Source organism: Panulirus ornatus, chromosome 41, assembly GCF_036320965.1.
Source record: "Panulirus ornatus isolate Po-2019 chromosome 41, ASM3632096v1, whole genome shotgun sequence".
Taxonomy (NCBI): Eukaryota; Metazoa; Arthropoda; class Malacostraca; order Decapoda; family Palinuridae; genus Panulirus; species Panulirus ornatus.
In genome coordinates this window covers 15768032-15782893 of record NC_092264.1, presented here as the reverse complement: position 1 = coordinate 15782893, position 14862 = coordinate 15768032, and the positions used below count along the sequence as shown (strand labels likewise).

The 14862-nt window shown below is 36.6% G+C and overlaps 1 pseudogene; it reads right to left on the bottom strand.

Moving 5' to 3' along the window:
* Nucleotides 1-2090: 2090 nt before the first annotated feature.
* Nucleotides 2091-14862, bottom strand: part of LOC139761705 (uncharacterized) — a 311982-nt pseudogene continuing 299210 nt past the window's right edge.

Sequence of the window (14862 nt, the reverse complement as noted above, 5' to 3'; positions counted from 1 at the left end):
TTTTTTCTCATTCCTAACTTCATTTTAAATTTTCAGAAAATGCATATAAACTTCTTGCACATTACCAGCCATACTGGTCATTATAACTTATCATTTACTGGCATAATACACAGAAACACAACTCCTTCTTACAAACTTCTGACTCTAAGAGATTCTCATTTTTCTGTTGATACTCACTGCAGAGCTGCAGCAGAATACTGCCTTTTATCATTGAAATCCTTCCTCTTATTCCATTGTCCTTACTGAACTGTACAAACATTTTAACTTTTAACTTCTCTCAAACTGCATGAGGGTAAAAGTAAGATAATGGATCAGTTTCTTTAGTCAATGATCTAATTTTGTGCAAGAGCTCAAAGAGCTTACTTACGAAAATGCCTGACAGAAGCTGTGATGGGATAAAGGAGATGGGATAAAGATAAAAGGCATTAATTATAGAAAAGCTAACATTTACGATGTATGGGGAACTGTGGTGTTTGCGATAGGTAACAAAACTAAGAGTAAGAGCCAGAAGATTGTTTGGAATGATGATTATGTATCAAAACTTTACCTTGAGAATGCTAGAACCAGAAATTTGTCCTTTGGACATATAGTTACCTTAACGAAGTGATGTTAACAATAAGCATAACCAGTTTTAACATATGCAGGCATGCAGATAAGTGCATACAACATGAATGCTACATGTTTCTACCATACTGGTGGGATCAAAAGTGGTGAAAGAATATATATGCAGCTTTCATTCATGAAGAAAAAGTCTGCCAAGATAAAAAGTTTGGTGTTTGGGATATCTTAGGCACATACGGTATCGGAAGAAGGCTTACAGCTAGTGAAATACTATGAAGACAATCTTTTAGGGCAGGGAGGACCTGCACACTCTGTATAATTAAGTCAAGAGTTAGAACAGGCTGTGTTATATCATTAATTGTGTAGCTTAATTGTGACTGCTAAGGATGTATGAATGAATCAATGAATAATGGAAGGAATGAAGACTTGGAATACTGAATATTATGTAGTTTTATTAGTAATGGGATGTTACTGGACTCAGCCTGCAAGATGTTACACTGTGAGTGAAAAGACACCTTTGGTGAAGCTGTATCATCATAGAACTTACTCCAAAGGAGTATATTTCCTTGCTACTGGAAGAAGCACAACCTTGAAGCTCCAAGAGCTCCTGGAACTTTAAGGAGTCCGGGAGCAATTACCAGTATAAAATGATAATGATGATGACTGTGTATATGTCAATGATATTCTGGGGATGCAATGCGAAATATGATAGAATTGTAATATGGAAAGGAAATAACTGACCATGAAGATCATTCAACAAGATTCTTTTTTTTTTATGAAAGGATAATGACATAAAGACTTGGGTTTGAAACTCTGAGCAATGAACAGATTGATAAATGCAAAGAACTCTAGTTTACATCTGAAGGAGTGGTTCTGAAGGGTTATATATCCAACATGTATGTGCTCATGAGAATATGAATGTTGGAATTGTGTTCAATGATATGTAAAAGGGTTGGATAAGTTGTAATAAAAATGGAATGAGTTTGTTGTAAGTGTTGAAATTGAAATGAAATGTTAGATAAGGGTAATAAATATACGATGAATGGTAAGAACACAGGGACACTAAGGATTAGGTAGGACTTTGCAAGAATGCGCTAACAAAAAGGAACAGCAGAAAGAAACAAAGTCTAAATGAATGTGAGGAAATGTGTAGTGATTACATGGTATCATATAGAAAATGCTAAGCAAGGACCACCCTCAGTGTATCTCAATGTATTGATGAAACCCATGATAGACCTTCAGTGGTTTTCTTAATCTTCTGTCTCCTCTCGTTAATACATCATCATCCCTAACCACACATATATTACAACAGAGTAGGATAGAAAGTATCTCATATTTTTCATGACATAATGATAAATGATGAAACCAAGATTGAAATTCTGGACCACTGAGTGAATATCTTGTGTTTCTATAAAAACCATCAAATCTGCCTCTACAATTTTAATTACTGTAAATGGGAGTGTTGTTGCTTTTCCTGCTCTCCAGTTGTCCTGTTATGGGATTCATTACTAAGAATGTATAACAATGTGTAATTTTTCTGGTGTTTATTCCAGTGTTCACTACAATCTCTGACAGCCTCTACTTGCATTGGCTCGCTCCATGGCTTTAGCAGAACATTTAGCTGATATTTTGTAAATTATGTGCAACTTTGTGTCATGCTTTTGGACAACAACAAAGATCTTTGTAACAAAGTGAGACTAAATCTTAAGTAAGTTTTCAGTCATATATCTTTACAGAAGGGTTGCACAATTTGGTTAAATATCAGAGTATTTTGCAAGGAAAGGTGTAAAAGATTATTTCTTCCATAGCAGGGATCACTCTATGAGGATAAAATCTGAGTCCATAGCTCACAATACAACACCAGATGAGCCTATCTGCTCCTATCGAAGACTAGATCCTCTTCTGAGATAAAAGAGGGTCCTGTACTTTACTACTGATATGACAATTCCACAGCTATCTCCTAGTCCGACTAGATCCTCTTCTGAGATAAAAGAGGGTCCTGTACTTTACTACTGATATGACAATTCCACAGCTATCTCCTAGTCCACCCTCATGAGATATCTTACTCCATCATCGTACATCCTACAACTGATCATGCATGCATACCAAGGGGGGAATGCTTTTTAATTTCCTCATCTATTAGTTTTAACTTTTGATCTTATTTAAAACATGCCACTTTCTTCTTTGTTTTTTTTTTCTTTTAAACTATTCGCCATTTCCCACGTTAGCGAGGTAGCGTTAAGAACAGAGGACTGGGCCTTTTTTGGAATACCCTCACCTGGCCCCCTCTGTTCCTTCTTTTGGAAAATTAAAAAAAAAAAAAACGAGAGGGGAGGATTTCCAGCCCCCCGCTCCCTCCCCTTTTAGTCGCCTTCTACGACACGCAGGGAATACGTGGGAAATATTCTTAATCCCCTATCCCCAGGGATAGGGGATTGTATTGTCTTTGTATTACCATCAATAACACTTCACTCTAAATCCCTTGGCCTGATTTGCTATTCTATAACTGACAATTTCCTCCTGATGAATTTATAATGTTTTGGATTACTTCCTGCTAAGTCAACAATATTTTTTTCAAAGTTTTACAGTACATCTTTCCTTATCCTACTATATCTGTTCATAGTAATATTATCCCATAGATGTGCTGGCTGGCTAAATGGAGTGGTACCAATATTCTTGTTATAGCATATCTTGAAGCTGCTTTGGTTTCTGATATCTTTTATTGAACTACTCCCTCTTTCTTAACATTTCCTCTGTATTTTTAGCTAAGGTTACCCATGTTCCTACTCCTTCATTGTAAATTTTACATAACTTCTCTCCCCTGCAGAAACAGTTGTCTACCCTTTCATTTCAAACTTCTTACCCAGTTTAAATCATCATCATTGGTGCTGTCTTTAAGTATGTTAACTCACCAGTAACAAAATGCTAAAGAAAAGAAATCTCTTTTCGAAGTACCTTTTCTCTAGGATGCTAGTACTGCTGCTGCTGAAGTATACTCAGCTTGTCAGTCTCCCTTCCTCATTCATACAACATACCCATATCCAAACTACAATTAAAGCCTTATGTGGACAGAAATCAGCCATGTGACCGAAATAGTCAGAATATAATTCGAGAATCCACAAACTACACATGTCGGGAACACAACAGCGCCTGTAAAGACAGTATTATCATAGCTACCAATTGTGGATGTTAACCTTCATGACTCCTTGAAAGAGTTGTGGTGCAGGGATCTACTAAACCAAAGTACATCTATGTCTGAAAATATTAGGACACATGCTATCCACAAAGCCAATGCATGACTACAGGAAACCTATAATCAAACACCAAAAGTTTTGACTACATTAAAAAAAGAGTACAACAGAGGAAGGACCCCAACTCCTTCAAGTGTCTATTTTCTCATCTATGCTTAGTGGACAGTCAATCCCTTCTTGGAAAGAAATTGGAGTATGAAATCTGAGGAAAAAATAAATAAATTTTCCTACAGGAACCAGTTTTCTTTGCTTTTCCTACATATCTTACCCTCTATTTTTCTATTACATTCATTTTCTATTATATTATTACATAAATGAGTGAGATGTATGTATGAGAAAGGAGGTCTAGAGGGTTGTGGTGTGGCAATATCCTACCATCAGCACAACACAGAAGGCAGGAAAGCCAGAGAAGCTTGTCTGGATTTATACTGCGAGTGCTGTACCCTTACATTCTATGCTTACAAGTCATCCCCTTGACAAGAAAAAAATGTCAATTCAAATTTCAGAACCCAACTTTTGTCCCTTTAGGATTTCAAAATGTTCATGTTTAGACTCAGTATGTGTATATGTAACCCACTGTATAGATCCCAGCACTAACTACTTCTAAATATCTTCAGTTACATATGATTGTCATCAGTTACTGGTATGATATGATTAAGTATCAGGTTCTTATAGGACATACAGCATTAAACTGATGTGGCATGTTAACACTTAATTCAGTTGGAATATTCTACCACATGCTTAATCTCATATCATGATTATAAACAATATCTTGTTACTCTTCTCCTATCGTCAATAAGCAATAACCCCCTTTACAAAGAAGAAAACATTAAAATTTAGGAAGGCAACATTAGAATTGATAGTATTTCATCCATGAAACATAAGAATGTACTTTATGGACACCAAACTCTAAAACATAGGGACTACAATGTTATTTGCTAACTCTGATATGCATTTGTGACCCAGCCAACAGGTTTACATTATGTGGAAAGTCATGTTGAAGTACCAAATTTGACTGAATTTTCCAAGATCAAGCCAAAGATGTTTTCTGAATGGCAATGATTTGATGTTTAGTCTCAAGTTATGATGTGTACTGTTAGATCAGTATATATGAACTGAGTTTAATCCTTGTTAGCTTCACAACAGTATGGATAGTTCACAAAGATACTAAGACAAGGAAAGAACTCTTCAGTATACTGAAACGTACTCTTTAGTTAATATATTAAGTGTATGATAGTCTTCAGTATGATGTACGATGCTCATTAGTACAGTGTATGATATGTATCCTGTGTGTTCTAAGCCTCATAACACATGTAGATTCTCACAGGATTTTGTTTTCCGGTCCTTATTCAGAAGTTTGTTAAGGATACCTTTCACCCGAAAGCTGTTCTTGTGCCTCAGTCTGGTAGTGTTGGTTGGTGAGGTATCATAACCAGCACCTGTGCTGGCATCAGCACCTGTCTGGGCCTGCTGCTTCAACCGAATCTGTTGGAAAGGACCTAGCGGTTAATAGATGTTAAAGTGTATTGGACATATGATGATGAATATGCACACACACACACACACACACACACACACACACACACACACACACACACATGCACACACACACACAGCCTAGGGGATGGCCTCACGAGTATAGAATAGAATTCCTTCCTTACACTGCATAGATAATTAACCTACATACTACCAGAATGGTACCAGAAGTGAGCAGAAAGAGTTAAAGAAAGAAAATCTATTTTTTCTTACATTGAATGAAAGAGAAAAAAATTACGATGAGACTTCTACATAGCATTCTTAGGATGCCATGACAATTTAACACAGAACTGTTTTCTGAAGTCAGGAAAGAATCAATAACAAGAGCAAATACTTGGAACATAGAGTAGCTGGAACATGAGAATATACTTCCTTAGCAAAAGAGTTGTATGTGGAACAAGCAAAATGAAATGCAGGTACAAACATATACCAATGGAGAATTCAAAACTGCCTACATGACAGAAATGTAAAGATGAGAGGCCACTGAATCTGACAAGAATTATGATGGAAATTATAGACAGCAGGTGAGGGCAAGTTACGTAAAGTACACAGTACTTGGACTGAATGCATGAGAAGTGAAGATGGAGAGTTTCAGAAAGCACCAGGGAAATGGAGATGGATAACTAATACTGCAGGAACTTAACCAGGAGATAAACTAAACCAAACCTACGTGAGTGAGTGAGATAAGAGGTTGGAAGCAGGAGACTGAGGATGATTTTTGAACTGAAGGAAGAAAACATTTCATTAAAAAGGGAAAAGAAAGTGCTGAAGAGTAGTACTTGAGGCTTTTGACTTGACAAAAGCAGTTTCAAGATTTTCTTGAAAACCTCAGTATAAGGACTATTTTTCATGCTGAATATGAATACGGGGTTGAAATTATGTTTAGGGGCCATTAAGGCCTGCAACTGATTACATTTGAAAAAGACTGTGTAAGACTGTGTAATTATTCTCTTCTTATTTATTGGGCATCTGTCAGCTATTTCCCGGGAAGCATTATGAGGCATTTTCCAAGATTACTTCAAGTACTGAAGTGTTTTCATGAGTGATATTTCAATTTTAAAAAGATTTTTTTGAGCTAAAAAGTACCCTGAACTATTACCTGAAATTTTTCAGAGGGTATTACATTTCTTTGAAAACCTCAGTATAAAGACTATTTTTCATGCTGACTACGAATCTTGGATTAAAATACTGTTTTACAGTCATTACGGCATGTAATTGATGAATTACCTTCTAAAAACATTGTCATATTATTTTCTTTGTGTATTTATTGGGTATGTATTAACCTAGGGAGCATTATGAGATATTTTCCATGATTATTATAATTACAGAAGCATTTCATCACATGATGTTAATTTCATAAGAAGTTTTTAGGGCTAGAAAAATCCTCTGAACAATTACCTGCAATACTTGGTATTTTTCAGAGGGTAATAGATTTCCTTGCAAACTTGAGATGGACTGTTTTTCCTGCTGAATACGACCATGTTGTTGAAATTATGTTTAGAGGCCACTACGATCTGTAATTATGTTATTAAATTTGAAACGGATTTTGTGATTCTCTGCATTCATTAGGCATCTGTTGGCTAGGGTAAACATTATGAGATATTTTCCAACATCATTTCAAGTATGGAGGCGTTTTGTTGTGTGATGTTACAATTTTACAAGAAGGATTTTTTAAGGCTAAAAAATCCCTCAAACTATTACCTGCAATTTTTGGTACTTTTCAGAGGTAAAAGATTTCTTTGAAATCCTCAGTATAAGGACCATCTTTCATGCTGACTACGAATCTGGGGTTGAAATTTTGTTTTGGGGTCATTACTGCATTAAAATCTTTAATTACCTTTTAAATAGGTTTTCATATTATTTTCTTCATACTCATTGAGTATGTCTTGACTTAGGGAGCATTGTGAGATATTTCTGCATGATTGTTTCAACTATAGAAGCATTCCATTATGGTGTATTACAGTTTTGAAAGAAAAGGTTTGTTTTTAGTAAAAAATCCCCTGAACTATTACCTCAATATTTGGGATTTTTTCATAGTGTAATAGATTTTTTTGAAAACCTGAGTAGGACTTTGTATGCTGAATATAACTATGTTGTTGAAATTATGTTTAGGGGCCATTTAGTTCTGTAATTATGTTATTACATTTGAAAAATGTGTGATTCTTTTTGTATTTATCAGGCATTTGTCAGTGAGGTGAAGCATTATAAGATATTTTCCATGATTATTTCTAGTACATAAGCATTTCATCATGTGATGTTACAATTCTTAGAAGTTTTTTTTTTTGGGTAAAAAGAATCTCCTAAACTACTGCCTGCAATTTTTGCTATTTTTCTTAGGGTAATAGATTTCTTTCAAAACCTTCATTTAAGGACTATTTTTCATGCTGACTATAAATCTCTTGGGTTGAAATATTGTTTTGGGGGTCATTACTGCATTAAATTAATGGGTTACCTTTTCAAAAGTCTGTCATATTTTCTTTGTGTTTACTGGGTACGTCAAGTTAGGGAGCATTATGAGATATTTTCCATGATTATTTCAACTATACAAGAATTTCAGTATATGGTATTACAAATTTAAAGAAAAAGCTTTTCGTGCTAAAAAATCCCCTGAACTATTACCTACAATTTTTGATATTTTTTAGGATAATAGATTTCCTTGAAAACATCATTATAAGGAATATTTTTCATGCTAAATACAATTCTGGGGTGGAAATTTACTCACCTTGTATTTACTGGGTATGTGTCGACATATGGAAGAATCTATGAGATATTTCTCAATAATATTTCATGTAAGGAAGTGTTTCATCATAATACAGTTCGAAAAGAAAACATTTTTTTGTCTAAAAAATCCTCTGAACCATTACCTGCAACTTTTAGTATTTTCCTTAGGATAATATATATTTTATTTATTTATATTATTTCATTTTGCTTTGTCGCTGTCTCCCGCGTTAGTGAGGTAGCGCAAGGAAACAGAGGAAAGAATGGCCCAACCCATCCACATACACATGCATATACATATACGTCTACACACGCAAATATACATACCTATACAACTCAATGTATGCATATATATATACACACACAGACATATCCATATATATACATAATTCATACTGTCTGCCTTTACTTATTCCCATCACCACCTCGCCACACATAGAATAACAACCCCCTCCCCCCTCATGTGAGCGAGGTAGCGCTAGGAAAAGATAACAAAGGCCCCATTCGTTCACACTCAATCTCTAGCTGTCATGTAATAATGCACTGAAACCACAGCTCCCTTTCCACATCCACGCCCCACACAACTTTGCATGGTTTACCCCAGAAGCTTCACATGCCCTAGTTCAATCTATTGACAGCACGTCGACCCCAGTATACCACCACATCATTCCAATTCACTCTATTCCTTGCACGCCTTTCACCCTCCTGCATGTTCAGGCCCCGATCACTCAAAATCTTTTTCACTCCATCTTTCCACCTCCAATTTGGTCTCCCACTTCTCCTCGTTCCCTCCACCTCTGACACATATATCCTCTTGGTCAATCTTTCCTCACTCATTCTCTCCATGTGACCAAACCATTTCAAAACACCCTCTTCTGCTCTCTCAACTACGCTCTTTTTATTACCACACATCTCTCTTACCCTATTATTACTTACTCGATCAAAGCACCTCACACCACATATTGTCCTCAAACATCTCATTTCCAGCACATCCACCCTCCTGCGCACAACTCTATCCATAGCCCACGCCTTGCAACCATACAACATTGCTGGAGCCACTATTCCTTCAAACATACCCATTTTTGCTTTCCGAGATAATGTTCTCGACTTCCACACATTCTTCAAGGCTCCCAGAATTTTCGCCCCCTCCCCCACCCTATGATTCACTTCCGCTTCCATGGTTCCATCCACAGCCAAATCCACTCCCAGATATCTAAAACACTTCACTTCCTCCAGTTTTTCTCCATTCAAACTTACCTCCCAATTGACTTGACCCTCAACCCTACTGTGCCTAATAACCTTGCTCTTATTCACATTTACTCTCAATTTTCTTCTTTCACACACTTTACCAAACTCAGTCACCAGCTTCTGCAGTTTCTCACATGAATCAGCCACCAGCACTGTATCATCAGCAAACAACAACTGACTCACTTCCCAAGCTCTCTCATCCACAACAGACTGCATACTTGCCCCTCTTTCCAAAACTCTTGCATTCACCTCCCTAACAACCCCATCCATAAACAAATTAAACAACCATGGAGACATCACACACCCCTGCCGCAAACCTACATTCACTGAGAACCAATCACTTTCCCCTCTTCCTACACGTACATATGCCTTACATCCTCGATAAAACATATATAATATATATATCTTTTTTTTTTTTTTTTTTATACTTTGTCGCTGTCTCCCGCGTTTGCGAGGTAGCGCAAGGAAACAGACGAAAGAAATGGCCCAACCCCCCCCCCATACACATGTACATACACACGTCCACACACGCAAATATACATACCTACACAGCTTTCCATGGTTTACCCCAGACGCTTCACATGCCTTGATTCAATCCACTGACAGCACGTCAACCCCTGTATACCACATCGCTCCAATTCACTCTATTCCTTGCCCTCCTTTCACCCTCCTGCATGTTCAGGCCCCGATCACACAAAATCTTTTTCACTCCATCTTTCCACCTCCAATTTGGTCTCCCTCTTCTCCTCGTTCCCTCCACCTCCGACACATATATCCTCTTGGTCAATCTTTCCTCACTCATTCTCTCCATGTGCCCAAACCATTTCAAAACACCCTCTTCTGCTATTTCAACCACGCTCTTTTTATTTCCACACATCTCTCTTACCCTTACGTTACTTACTCGATCAAACCACCTCACACCACACATTGTCCTCAAACATCTCATTTCCAGCACATCCATCCTCCTGCGCACAACTCTATCCATAGCCCACGCCTCGCAACCATACAACATTGTTGGAACCACTATTCCTTCAAACATACCCATTTTTGCTTTCCGAGATAATGTTCTCGACTTCCACACATTTTTCAAGGCTCCCAAAATTTTCGCCCCCTCCCCCACCCTATGATCCACTTCCGCTTCCATGGTTCCATCCGCTGACAGATCCACTCCCAGATATCTAAAACACTTCACTTCCTCCAGTTTTTCTCCATTCAAACTCACCTCCCAATTGACTTGACCCTCAACCCTACTGTACCTAATAACCTTGCTCTTATTCACATTTACTCTTAACTTTCTTCTTCCACACACTTTACCAAACTCAGTCACCAGCTTCTGCAGTTTCTCACATGAATCAGCCACCAGCGCTGTATCATCAGCGAACAACAACTGACTCACTTCCCAAGCTCTCTCATCCCCAACAGACTTCATACTTGCCCCTCTTTCCAGGACTCTTGCATTTACCTCCCTAACAACCCCATCCATAAACAAATTAAACAACCATCGAGACATCACACACCCCTGCCGCAAACCTACATTCACTGAGAACCAATCACTTTCCTCTCTTCCTACACGTACACATGCCTTACATCCTCGATAAAAACTTTTCACTGCTTCTAACAACTTGCCTCCCACACCATATATTCTTAATACCTTCCACAGAGCATCTCTATCAACTCTATCATATGCCTTCTCCAGATCCATAAATGCTACATACAAATCCATTTGCTTTTCTAAGTATTTCTCACATACATTCTTCAAAGCAAACACCTGATCCACACATCCTCTACCACTTCTGAAACCGCACTGCTCTTCCCCAATCTGATGCTGATATATATATATTATTACTTTAGATTTTTTTTTTCATACTATTCCCCACTTCCCGCGATAGCGAGGTAGCGTTAAGAACAGAGGACTGGGCCTTTGAGGGAATACCCTCACCTGGCCCCCTTCTCTGTTCCTTCTTTTGGAAAATTAAAAAAAAACGAGAGGGGAGGATTTCCAGCCCCCCCCGCTCCCTTCCCTTTCAGTTGCCTTCTACGACACACAGGGAATACGTGGGAAGCATTCTTTCTCCCCTATCCCCAGGGGATATATGACTTTATTCTTATGGCTTCATAAACTTCAATTTCTTATTTTTCTTTTGGAAATTACATCTATTATCAATGTCATAATCCTTGAAAAGATCCATCTTTTTCCCTTGAATACTTTACCTAAAGCAAAATAATAAGAGGCAAAGGTTTAAGGAACAGATGAGTGTGTGTTTCAGGAGTTTTGAAGCAAGAGACTAGCTTTAAGAGATGGGTGGTTTAAACAAGAATGACTCACTTTGCATACTTCTCCATCCCAAACATCGTGTGTCAGTTAACCAGTCATCATACATTCAACAATTCTTCAAAGTAAACTTCATTTCCTCTTCATCTCATGTCTGCCTGTTACCACTTCTCCATTTCCCCCCTTCACCAGTGACCCTATTTGTTATCTTCCACTCACTTGCACTCCTTTGCTGTTATGTAGCATCAATACATCTCTCTTTTCTCTTTCAAAAAGAATGTGACACTTTGTAATTTAACAAAACTGTAATAGTGTTAGTAGTAACCTTAAGCAAATAAGAGCAATTAGGTTATTTTCTCTGGAGATATGCAACTGCAGCCTTGTTTCAAAGCTGTAGATTTTGTATTTCTCTGTCACTCTCAGTTTATACTTTACAGCGAACACAGAGTACTGTATAGAAAAACATCTCAACTATACTGAGATTTTTTGTTCCCAAACAGTGGAATGAATGTCAAAAAAATATTTCCAAAACTCAAACCACCACTTCTGTCATTACAAACGTATGGACTGACACAATTTATCTAACAGCAAATGATAGAGAAATGACTGCCTCTGGACAACTGACAGAATGTAGGCAGTGTAAAAACTCTTACAGAAAAACATACAAGATAAGGACCTCTGTAATATATAGTTCTGGGTGATTGTTGATTTTTGGTGATTGTGCACCTTATCATAAGAAAAGAGATCATGGGAGGCAAGTGTTTTGGGAGCAGCTGAGTGAGTGTCAGCAGCTTTGGTTGACGTGACCAGATATTAGTGATGGGTGATTTAAATGCAAAGGTGAGTAATGTGGCAGTGGAGGGTATAACTGGTGTAGATAGGGTATTCTGGGGATAGGGGAGAAAGAATACTTCCCACGTATTCCCTGCGTGTCGTAGAAGGCGACTAAAAAGGGAAGGAGCGGGGGGCTGGAAATCCTCCCCTCGTCTTTTTTCAATTTTCCAAAAGAAGGAACAGAGAAGGGGGCCAGGTGAGGATGTTCCCTCAGAGGCCCAGTCCTCTGTTCTTAACGCTACCTTGCTGGTGCGGGAAATGGTGAATAGTTTGAAAAAAAAAAAAAAAAAGATAGGGTATTCAGTGTTGTGAATGGAAATGGTGAAGAGCTTGTGAATTTGTGTGCTGAAAAAGGACTGGTGATTGGGAATAACTGGTTTAAAAACAGGGATATACACAAGTATACATATGTAAGTAGGAGAGATGGTCAAACGGCATTACTAGATAATGTGTTAACTGATAAGCGTGTAAAAGAGAAACTTTTGAAGTATAGAAGTATTTCATTTTCGTATATTACAGTTTTAAAAGTTAAAGGTTTTGGTCAAAAATTTTTCCTATTTGGTAATGGATAATGGATTTTCTTGAAAATATCAGTATAAGGAGTATTGTTCACTCTGACTACAAATCTGTGTTTGAAATATTGTTTTAGGGTTACTAGAGCATGTAATTAATGAATTACCTTTCAAAAGGATTGCCATATTATTTTTTTTTGTATTCATTGGGTATGTGTTGACTTAGGGAGCATTATGAGATAATTTCCAGGATTATTTCAAGTAAATTTAAATGAAAAAGTTTTTTGGGTTAAAAAATCCCCTGCAAATTTTGGTATTTTTCTTCGGGTAATAGATTTCCTTGAAAACTTCAGTATAAGGGCTTTTTTTTGTGGTAAATATGTTTCTTGGGTTGAGATATTGTTTAGGTATCATCAAGGCCTGTAATTAAACAACTGCCTTTTAAAAAGACTGTGTTGTTATTTGCTTCCTATGTGTTGGGTGTGTGTTGACATAGGGAAAAATTATGAGATATTTCTCATAATCATTTCAAGAAGAGAAGTGTTTCATAGTTATAATACAGTTTTAAAAGAAAAGGTTTTATTTACAAAATCCCCTGAACTATTACCTGCAATTTTTGGTATTTTTGTAGTGTAATATATTTTTTTTTGCAAACCTCAGTAAGAGGACTTTTTTCATACTGAATACAAATATGGGCTTCAAATAGTTTGTGGGTCATTAAGATCCGTAATTATGATTTCATTTGAAAAAGATTGTGTCATTATTCTCTTCTTGTTTACTGAGCATCTGTCAGCTTCTTCATAGAAAGCATTTTTTAGCCCAAAACACTTCTTTTGAAATTGTAACATTACATAATGAAATGCTTCTACACTTGAAATGATAATAGAAAATATCTCAAAAATGCTAAGTTGACACATACCCAATAAATATGAAGAAAATAATATGTTTTGAATGGTAATTAAATAATCATGTAGTAATGACTTTAAAACAAAATTTTAACCCCAGATTGGTAGTCAGCATGAATAGTCCTCATGCTGAGATTTCAAAGAAATCTATTACTTTCCAAAAAACACCGAGAATTGCACAGGATTTCTTAGCATAAAAAAAAATTTTAAAATTGTAACATCAAATGCTAAAATGCTTATATACATGAAATATTCACAGAAAATATCTCATAATGCTTCCTGGGAACTAGCGGACAGATGCCCAATAAATATGAAGAGAATAATGACACTATTGTTTTCAAATATAATCACGTAATTACAAGTCTTAATGGCCCCTAAACATGATTTAAACCCCATATTTGTATACAGCATGAAAAACAGTCCTTATACAGAGATTTTCAAGAAAATCTAATACCCTATGAAAAATGCCACAAATTGCAGGTCATAATTCAAAGGATTTTTAAGACAAAAATCTTTTTCTTAAAACATAATGAAACACTTTCATACTTGAAATGATCATGAGAAATATCCCATAATTCTTCGCTATGTTGACATATTTCCAATAAATATGAAGCAAATAATAACACTATCTTTTTAAAAGGTGATTATTTAATTACAGGCCTTAATGACACATAGACAATATTTTAACCCCAGAATCATATTCAGCACTAAAAACTGTCCTTGTACTGGGGTGTTCAAGGAAACCTACTACCCTTCTGAAAGTACCAAAAATTGCAGGTAATCATAGTTCAAGGGATTTTTTTAGCCTAAAAAACTTCTTTTAAAATTGTAATATCACATGGTGAAATGCTTTCAACTTGAAACAATTACAGGAAATATCTCATAATGATGATCCAGGAACAAGCCGACAGATGCCTGATAAATACTAAGAGAACAATCACACAATCTTTTCCCAAGTGTAATCACATAATTACAGGTCATAATTACCCCCAAACATAATTTCAGCCCCATATTTGTATTCAGCA